The sequence below is a fragment of the Erithacus rubecula genome, assembly GCF_903797595.1.
Source record: "Erithacus rubecula genome assembly, contig: scaffold_242_arrow_ctg1, whole genome shotgun sequence".
NCBI lineage: Eukaryota > Metazoa > Chordata > Aves > Passeriformes > Muscicapidae > Erithacus > Erithacus rubecula.
The window spans coordinates 3,956-13,604 of record NW_027636080.1 but is presented as its reverse complement, the minus strand read 5'-3'; the positions used below and the strand labels follow the sequence as shown (position 1 = coordinate 13,604).

At 50.4% G+C, this 9,649-nt stretch overlaps 1 pseudogene across 1 annotated transcript; it reads left to right on the top strand.

Annotated features, from left to right (window-relative positions):
• Positions 1-4,660: 4,660 nt before the first annotated feature.
• On the top strand, positions 4,661-5,583 carry LOC306815821 (olfactory receptor 14J1-like; annotated as a pseudogene). Its single transcript has one exon. The product of its transcript is annotated as an olfactory receptor 14J1-like (transcript).
• The last annotated feature ends 4,066 nt before the right edge of the window (positions 5,584-9,649 follow it).

Here is a 9,649-nt window from a genome sequence, read left to right as displayed (position 1 = left end):
AGGGAAAGGAGTCTGGGCACTGAGTGCTCTGAGCCCCATGGACACAGCAGGCACAGGGAAAGGAGTCAGGCATTGAGTGCTCTGAGCCTCAGGCACCTTCCCCAGGAGGATGCAGGGCAGCCTCAAGGCCATCTGGCAGCCCTGGAACAAGGCAGGCTCCTCTGAGCCCCTCCACAGCCCCAGCAGAGCCTGTGTGGGAGGGGGTCAGTGCAGGGAGCACCATCAGCTGCCTCTGTGTCCCAGGCTGAGCAGCAGAGCCCAGCAGAGGCAGCCCAGGGCCCCAGCCAGCAAAGGCCCCGGTTTATTGAGGAGCTAAAACATCATAGGCTGTCTCTGTGACATCACCGAGCAGACTGTGACGTCACAGGGCATCTGTGTGACATCCCTGCAGGGCTGTGTGAGGTCAATGGGTTGGTCACTCTGCCCCAGCCCCCCTCACAGTTTCCCCAGACAAGTCCAATGCTGTTCATGCCCAGCAGGGTCTCCTGTCCCTCTGTATCCCCCTGCTCCACCTGGAACCACAGCCTCCCCCAAGGATGTTCCACAAATCAATTCCAGAGCCTGACATGGGGACAAGGGGCCAGGGCTGAGTGACCAGGATACCAAGGACGTGGATTATCCAAGTCACTGGGGCCTGGTTTGGGTTTCCCAGGGCAGGAAAGGTGTCTGGAACCTGGAGCAGGGTGAGGGAAGGGCCTCCAAGGTGGGGCTGGGGCCCTTTGACTGTGAGGAGGGGCTGAGGGAGCTGGGCTTGTCCAGCCTGGAGCGGGGAAGGCTGAGGGGCTCCTCATGCCAGCAAGGGCAGGAAGAGTTTAAATGAGTCAGGCTGGTTTCAGCATTTCCTCTACACCAAAAGCAGCATGTCTTACCTTTCTCCATCCACCACTGAAAGCTTTGCAAATAGGGCATTTTTCAAGCCGTTTTCACCCCACTCCAGGCAGAGCATCCTGATACAACACATTGATGGTGTTTGCATCTATTATAGCATCAACTTTCTGATGCAAAAATCAAAGGGTTAAGAGATTAGCTGAGGAATAGAAGCTATACATATAATGATCAGAGTAGAAGCAATGTAGAAAGTTAATAATCAGTGGCTGAACCAGTAGAGATAAGAAAATAAATCACTTGCTTGGCTTTGTTGTGTCAAGTTGGGCAGTTGGAAAATTGTTGAAGTGAAGAAACCATAACTGCACCTGGGCCCTGCAACCAGCCAGAACCAGGTTGGGAACTTGAACTATGGTCAAAGGGCCCAAGAACCTAGGAACAAGACCAAGGTGAAAAGCTGAAGGCAAGGAAGGCTCCCTGACTTCATCATTAGGAGACCTCTGACCCATTTCAAACACCCACTGACCCATTTGAAGGAACGAACTGTGCAAGGACTGTGCAAAAGAACTTTGAGCTAATTTTTATATAAAATGAGGGTATGGGGTGTTAGGTAATTCATATCTATAGACATATTGGGTAACTAAATGAATAGGTAAGATTTTGATGGAAAACATAAGGCAAGAACCCTGGGTATTTTGCACATCCTTGTGAGACATTTCTCCTGGGCTTGCCAAGCATTGTAATACATATACTACTTTCTAACTTAAACTGGCTGGAGAGTCCTTTTTTCTCTATCAGTTGGCGAGTTTGCCATGAGAAACTCTTTTTGGCTGCAAGACCAACCTGGGCTATGGATGTCTCTGGGACCTTCCGGGAGGGACCTCCGGTCCCCAGCTGCTCATTGTGGGGACAGACAAGACATGCTGCTGGACTGCAGACAAAATTGTATGTTTAAAATGATGTGTATGCCTGTCAGGCCTACACATGGCTAAAAGGCAGCTGACAAGACGCAGAAGACGTTCTGTGCTCAGGGCAAGCCTGAGCGGTTTTGTTTGCAATCATCGGGAGGGTGCAGTGGCCACAGAAAGGGTTTGTTCTGTCAGGGAGATCCACCAGCAGTTCTTTGGGTGAACTGCGCAAATCCTTGTTTATTGCTGCTGTTTTAGTCATTATTTTGATTGGGTCCTGCCTCTGTGAATGACTTTTTGTGTGATTGGTGAAATGTACTTAGGAAGAAGGGAACGGGAGCTTGGATCTGTGTTTTCATTTTGGGCAACTGAAACGGCTGGAGAAGAACAAACTGATTGGGAGATCGCTAAAATTGCTGTATACTGTGTGCTGTGTTGACAAGAGGGGGATGTTTTCTCCCTTAATAAAAAGATACCCTTCCCTGCAGTGATTTTGACTTTTGGATTTGGGCTGTGTGTGGGAAATTCCGGTTTAAGGGGGACAGTATTCCCTGTAACACTCGGTGTTTGGGCTTAACCGGTGCCCTGCCGCCACTGGTCTTTGTGTATTTTAGAGTAATATTGCCACCGTGACAAAAGTTACAATTGCAGCAAACTGGTAATTTTTCCCTGTGTTTTCAGTAAATATTAACTGGATGGAATATATCGAACTTCAGCAGGGAGGTTGGTAGCTTTGGACTGGGAAAATCCTGCTGAAGAGGGTCTGGACATTCAAGAGAGAAGAGGAATAGCTTGCTTTTGTGGGTGTTATGAGGCTTTTGGGGCTTCTAGAAGTTGGCACTCTGCATGGTTACTGTTACAGTGCAAGATTTGTGAAAAATGTTGTTATTGTTCCTCTGAGAGATGACAAGGTCTATGCCCTCAGTGTAAATAGAGACATCCTAACCAAGCTGATTTTGAACCTAAGATCCTAAAGTTTGTGTGTGGGAAATAACATTCAATGCCTGCAACTCAGGCATGTGTGTGGGAGAAAGATTGGGAAAGGACTGTGAGGCTGTGTGGAGAGAGATTTGGGTGGAAACAGGGTAAGACAAGAAGGAGGAGGTAATGAGTACTAGACAAAGCAAGGAGATTTCTAAGGCTAGTCCTTTAGCCTGTATTTTGACACACTGGACAGAGTTAGTAGGGTATGAGGGCACTGAAAAATAGCAAAGTTTGATCAACTTTCACAGACATATCCCTCAGCAGAATCCATTAAAACTTCAGGAAAATTGGTCTTCCAATTAAATTTTGAACTCTTGAGAAGTTTCTTTAACATACTGAGGGACTTAATATAATGTAAACAACACTAAATCCCTGTGAGCGTCATTAAAATCTTTGTGCTGTGTCTGTGCTGCTGAGCTGGGCTGGTCTCCTGGCACAGAGGCAGCTCCCAGGCTCAACCAGGAAAAGCTTCAAAAAGAGATTTCTGCTGAGGAGCAGCTCTTCTCCCAGCCCAGCAGGGCTGAGGGCACTGCCTGCAGGCACTGAGGGGAAAGGAGCCAGGCACAGACAGGCTAAAGGCAACCAGGATTGGGAAGACATGGAGCTGAGACTTCACTTGGGGTAACATCTTCATAGCCCTGGACATGGTGAGTGTGTGGGTGCAGGGCAATGTCCCCTGTGCTCCTGGAGGGATCTACTAGAGACAGCACATGTGTCAGGAGCACTCTGCCAGTTTCCTGAGGCACAGGAGCAGGAGGAAGAGAAGGAGGACGAGGAAGAGAAGGAGGAGGAGGAGGAGGAGGAGGAGGAGGAGGAGGAGAAGGAGGAGGATGTGCTGCAGAGCAGGGCTGTCCTGGGCACCGTCAGAGGGACAGGGCAGGATGGCTCCTGCTGCCAGGGATTGCTGCAGGGGCTGAAGCTGGGGCTGCAGCCAGGGATGCCCAGGGCTGTCCTGCAGAGCAGCTCCTGCAACCATCAGAGCTCTTGGCCAGCCCAGGACATTTGCCACCTGCCAGGGACAGCTCTCAGCCTGCCTGGCAGCTCTGCATGGACTGTGTGAAGAAGATAGAGGTGGAAGGGGTGACCCCATCAGGGCAGATTCCTCCTGCTGTGGAGATGGTGCTGCATGGCCAGGGCTGCTCTCAGCTTTCTCCTCAAGGCAAGGGAAAGGGGATGTCAGGTGTGCCTGTGTCACTGAGACTCCTGCACTGTCCCACTGGGCATCAGCAGATCTGTCTCACATCTCCCTCACAAAGTGCCTCCTCACCCTCCTGTGCCTACAGACAGCAGCAACGGCACCTTGGATTGCAGCATCTCAGTTTGTCTGAGCTGCCCATAAGGCCCTGGCCTGGAGATGTCCCTGGGCAGTGCCCTGTGCTGGAAGAGGTGTGCAAGGCAGAGCAGAGCACCCAGGGCAGGACTGGGCTCTGGGAGTACTGGCAGGGAGAAGCTTTGGTTGCAGAGAAATAGCTCCCAGTAGGCTGAGCATCAGGCATTAGAGAACCACACCAGTCCTGAATATCCCTCCCTGTCCATCTGCAGAGGAAAAAAGGTGGGGGTTTAGAGAGATTGGTTTTGAAACTGGAGTCTGAAAAAGTTTTTTTAAAGAAAATTTTATGTGTGAGAACTTTGTAAAAGCAGGAGGTAATGAGCAAAAAGCAGATGTGTAGGACCAGCAGGTCTGACAACACAGGGGCACAGGGAGGCCTTTTATCCAAAAGGAATCCTAAATCTCTGGCTCGGAGAAATAATGAATTTGAGCCAGCAACTCAGCAGCAAAACCAAAAACTCAAAAATAAAAAACTTTTACAAATTACAACCAAAGTATGAGAAGATAATTTGAAAGGATTCTAAAGAATATTTTCTTTAGAATTGGCTCAAAGAATTTGTTCCCACCTTGTCCAAATCTTCTTTCAACAAGTCAGAATTCCCAGAGTGCAGCGATGTCCAACAGCAGCTCCATCAGCCACTTCCTCCTGCTGGCACTGGCAGACACGCGGCAGCTGCAGCTCCTGCACTTCTGCCTCTTCCTGGGCATCTCCCTGGCTGCCCTCCTGGCCAACGGCCTCATCATCAGCACCGTAGCCTGCGGCCACCACCTGCACACCCCCATGTTCTTCTTCCTGCTCAACCTGGCCCTCACTGACCTGGGCTGCATCTGCACCATTGTGCCCAAAGCCATGCACAATTCCCTCTGGGACACCAGGAACATCTCCTACTCAGGATGTGCTGCTCAGGTCTTTTTTTTATGTTTTTCTTTTCAGCAGAGTATTATCTCCTGACCATCATGTGCTATGACCGCTACGTGTCCATCTGCAAACCCCTGCACTACGGGACCCTCCTGGGCAGCAGAGCTTGTGCCCACATGGCAGCAGCTGCCTGGGCCAGTGCCTTTCTCAATGCTCTGCTGCACTCAGCCAATACATTTTCCCTGCCCCTGTGCCAGGGCAATGTCCTGGGCCAGTTCTTCTGTGAAATCCCACATATCCTCAAACTCTCCTGCTCCAAATCCTACCTCAGGGAATTTGGGCTTCTTGCTGTTAGTATCTGTTTATCATTTGGTTGTTTTGTGTTTATTGTTTTCTCCTATGTGCAGATCTTCAGGGCTGTGCTGAAAATCCCCTCTGAGCAGGGACGGCACAAAGCCTTTTCCACCTGCCTTCCTCACCTGGCTGTGGTCTCCATGTTCGTCAGCACTGCCACATTAGCCTACCTGAAGCCCCCTTCTGTCTCCTCCCCATCCCTAGATCTGGCCCTGTCAATTCTGTACTCAGTGGTGCCTCCAGCTCTGAACCCCCTCATCTACAGCCTGAGGAATCAGGATCTCAAGACTGCAATTTGGAGACTGATGACACAAAGATTTTAGGAACATTGGACTGCTGGCAAATTTCTGCAAATCACTTGAAATAAATGTTGTTTTTCAAAGTTCTTGTTGGTTTGGTTTTGGAGTTTATTTCTGTTGTTCTGCTTTTCTATTATATTCCATTAAAAAATGTCATTATTTTGCCATTATCCTTTTGTTTCTCTCCACATTCCCTGTGGCCAGAGACTGTGTCCATGAGACCCTGTGATCTCAGGGGCCATAAATGTACTAAAGGATCTCCAAGGAAAGTTTTCACCAGAGTTCCCCAATATGTTCCCTTCTCTGGAGCTGCAGCAGCAATGCCTGTGTGCAGAACTGGGGCAGATCAGTGCTGGCACAGGAGCTGTGCCCAGCAGCAGCAGCATTTGGTGCTGCCAGTGCTGCTCCCGTGCCACTGCCCTGCTGCCCTCCTGCTCCTCATGTTGCTGCAGGGCCTGAGTGCTCTCGGGGTCGGGCACAGCCCTGGGGGTGGCAGTGCCGGGGCTGCAGCAGGGACAGGCCATGGGCACTGCTGGGGCAGCACTGACACCTCAGGGCAGGGCCTGGGGGCTCCAGGCTCCTTGGCCAGGCTCTCTTCACAACATTTTTCCAGGCCAATGCTGAGCAGAGAAAACCCTGTGAGCAGCCTCAGGCTGGCTGTGGGCAGGCTGGGGGCAAAAAGCATGGCTGGTGCTCTGCAAGGCCCCTGCAAGGGGGAGAGCCTGGCAAGGAGCAGCAGAGCAGGGGCTGATCCATCCCCACTGCACTGGACAGCCCAGGGCAGCATCCCAAAGTGTCCTCATGCAGCTGCCAACAACATCCCCCGTCTGCAGCCCTGGCCTTTCCCCCAGCTCACACAGGTGCCACATCCTTGCAGGCACAGACACGGCAGCACTGGCTCAGGAGCCCCTGTTTGCACTGCACAGAGCAGGCGTCAGCACCCCCATGGTGCTGCTGTGGGGAGATGGAGCTGAGTGAGCACAAATGCCATCAGTCACTGGGGCCAGCAAGGTCTGGGGGACACCAGGAAAAACACTCAGATTTGTCGTGACCTCTGCAGTCAGCCAGAAAGTTTGTTCCCATGAGCTGTGAGTTTCCTGTCCCACTGCAGACACTGTTGCTCAGAGCCACAGCTGCGTTTTACCCACCCCCACAAAGCCCTGAGCATTTCCTCTGCTTCACTTTTGCTTTCTTTCTTCCTTCCTGATCCACATTTACGCCTCTTGCCCATCCGTGTCCTCTCCCCTGTAAACAGCCCATACCTATTTTCCCATTCGTCTATGGCTGCACTTCCCATTTCAGTTCCTGAGTTGGCACCATGGGAATATCCCTTGTGCTGCAGGATCATCCTACAAGTGCTTGAGGAATTGTCTGCAGGGTCCTGCAGTGCCTCGTGCTGCTCCCTTGCCAGAGGCACCACAGGCTAGGGGGGCACATCTGGGCTGCTGTGTCTGGGTGTGGGGCTCCCTCTTCTGGGCAGTGAGGAGGGGCTGGAGAGGCTCTGCAGGACTGACAGGATGGGCTTTGGGGCTGTGTGGAGAAGCTGAGGGACCTGGGCTGCTGAACCTTCTGAAGAGAAGGCCCAGGGCTCATCCTGCAGCTGCTCCATGGGGGGTTTCAGAGAATCACAGAGTCAGCAAGGTTGGAAAAGACCTTGGAGATCATCAAGTCCAACCTGTGTCCTGACACCACCTTGTCTCCCTGAGATTCCTCTTCTCTGGGATAAACAACACCAGCTCCCTCAGCCACTCCTCACAGCACTTGTGTTCCCCACCCCTCACCAGCCTTTTTGCACTTCTCTGGACACACTCCAGCCCCTTCATGTCCTTCCTAAATTGGGGGGTCCAGAACTGGACACAGTACTTGAGGTGCTGCCTAACCAGTGCTGAGCACAGGGGAAGAATCACTGCCCTGCTGCTGCTGGCCACACCATTCCTGATCCAGGCCAGGAGCCATTGGCTTTCTTGGTCATCTGCACATACTGCTGGCTCATGTCCAGCCTGCTGTCCATCACTGCTGCCAGGTCCCTTTCTGCCTGGCTGATGTCCAGCCACTCTGTCTCCAGCCTGAAATGCTGCAGGGGTCATTGTGTCTGAAATGCAGGACCTAGGTAACAAGGTCAGGCAGACAGGCCTGGATTTCCCTAGATTCTCCTTCCAGCCCTTCTTGGGCATGGAGTCACATTTGCACCTCCAGTCTTTTGGAACCTCCCTGATGAGGCAGGACTGATGAGAAATGATGGAGAGTGTGGACACCATTGAAGGCCCAGGCAAAATTTGCTAGGCCTTTTCAGGCTCAAAGCTCTTTTTCTCTTTCTCATTCTGGGAAACGTTTCCCATGCTGAGACAGTTTCTCAGCTCCGGCCTAAGCCTTTCCCAGGATGACAACATTTGGGAAAACAGAAAGGAATTAATAATAAAGATTAGCACCTGCTGTTGACTGAGAAACAGTACTCACAATTTGTGACAGGATTTGTTTTCTTCTGTTTTCCAATGGACTGCTGTTCTGTTCGAGACTTGAGAACCACACTATAAATATGTTTCTGACTTTCAATGAAATGCTTCTTTAGCCTCATAGCTGGAGAAGTCTTGTTTATTAATATACGTGACTCCTAGCGTGTATGGTGACAGGAGAGCACCTCCCAGCAGCTCCCTCATCCCCCTAGTATAAATATCAAGTGCCCCATAGAGACCTGTAAACACCTGAGTGGCTCAGTAGGTCAGCAGCTGCTTCCTCTTGAATTACGGGGGTCTGTTCTGCTCCCTGTCCCCATCTATCAGCTCAGCAGAACATTTGTCCTGGGGACAACCTGTTTTATTTTTGAAAATATGATAAGGAACAAGCAATAAGGAATGTAGGTTGTCCTTAGCCCTTCTATTGCCATTAATGTATTCAAAAAATAATTTTTGTTATCCTTCACACAGGTGGCCAGTTTAAGTCCTAATGGAGCTTTCACCTCTCTAATTTTCTTTCTGCATGACCGAGCAACAGCCTTAAACATTTCCTGAGTTTCCTGCCCCTCTATCCAAAGATGATGCGACCTCTTTTTTCCCTGTGTTCTTGGAAAAAGCTTCATGTGCAGCCAGGTCAGTCATTTTCCTCACTTTTGGCTCTGATCGCTCAGCCATCCTGTAGGTGCACTGTGATGGATCTCAGGGTGATCTGTTCCATCACCTTGCTGGGCACTGAGGTCAGGCTGACAGGCCTGGAGTTCCCCAGATCCTCCTTCCAGCCCTTCTTGGGGATGGGCTCACATTGGCACCTCCAGTCCTCTGGGACCTCCCTAGTGAGGCAGGACTGATGGTAAATGATGGAGAGCAGCTTGGGGAGCTCATCCACCAGTTCCCTCATCTCCCTAGAATGGATCCCATCTGGTGCCAGAGACACCTGTGAGCATCTGAGTAGCTCAGCAGGTCCCCAGCTGATTCCTCCTGGTTTACAGGGGGCCTGTTCTGATCCCTGTCCTCATCTACTGGCTCAGGAAAACACTTGTCCTGAGGACAATCTGTCCTCTTGTTGAAAACTGAGGCAACAAAGGTATTACGTACCTCAACACCTTCAATATCTTTATTTACAACACTCCCCACTGGATCCAATGAAGTGCTGAGGTTATCCTTGTTCCTTCTTTTGTTATTATTTTTATTATAAAACTGTTTTTCATTATTTTTTCACAGAAGCTATCAGGTTAAGTTCTAACTGAACTTTCAGCTCTCTACTTTTCTTTGTTCCTAAGCTAATAACATCCTTAAATACTTCCTGAGTTGCCTGCTCCTCTTTCCAAGGTGATGCACCTTCTTTTTCCCTTACTTCCTGGAAAATCTCCATGCCCAGACAGACCTTTTCCTCACTGGCTCACCTTTTGGCGCAGACGGCCAGGCTGCTCCTGCTCCATCAGAATTTATTTCTTGAAGTGTTTTCATCTTTCCTGAACGCCTTTGTTTGAAAAGGCTCTTTCCCTTAAAAGGAATCATTACCTGATTCAGGTATCCCCAAATCTGCATCCTGAAGAGGCCAAAGTCGTTTCTCTCTAAGTCCAGTGTAGAAGTTTTGTTCATGGCCCTCCTTCTTTCACAAAATATTTAAAAACTCA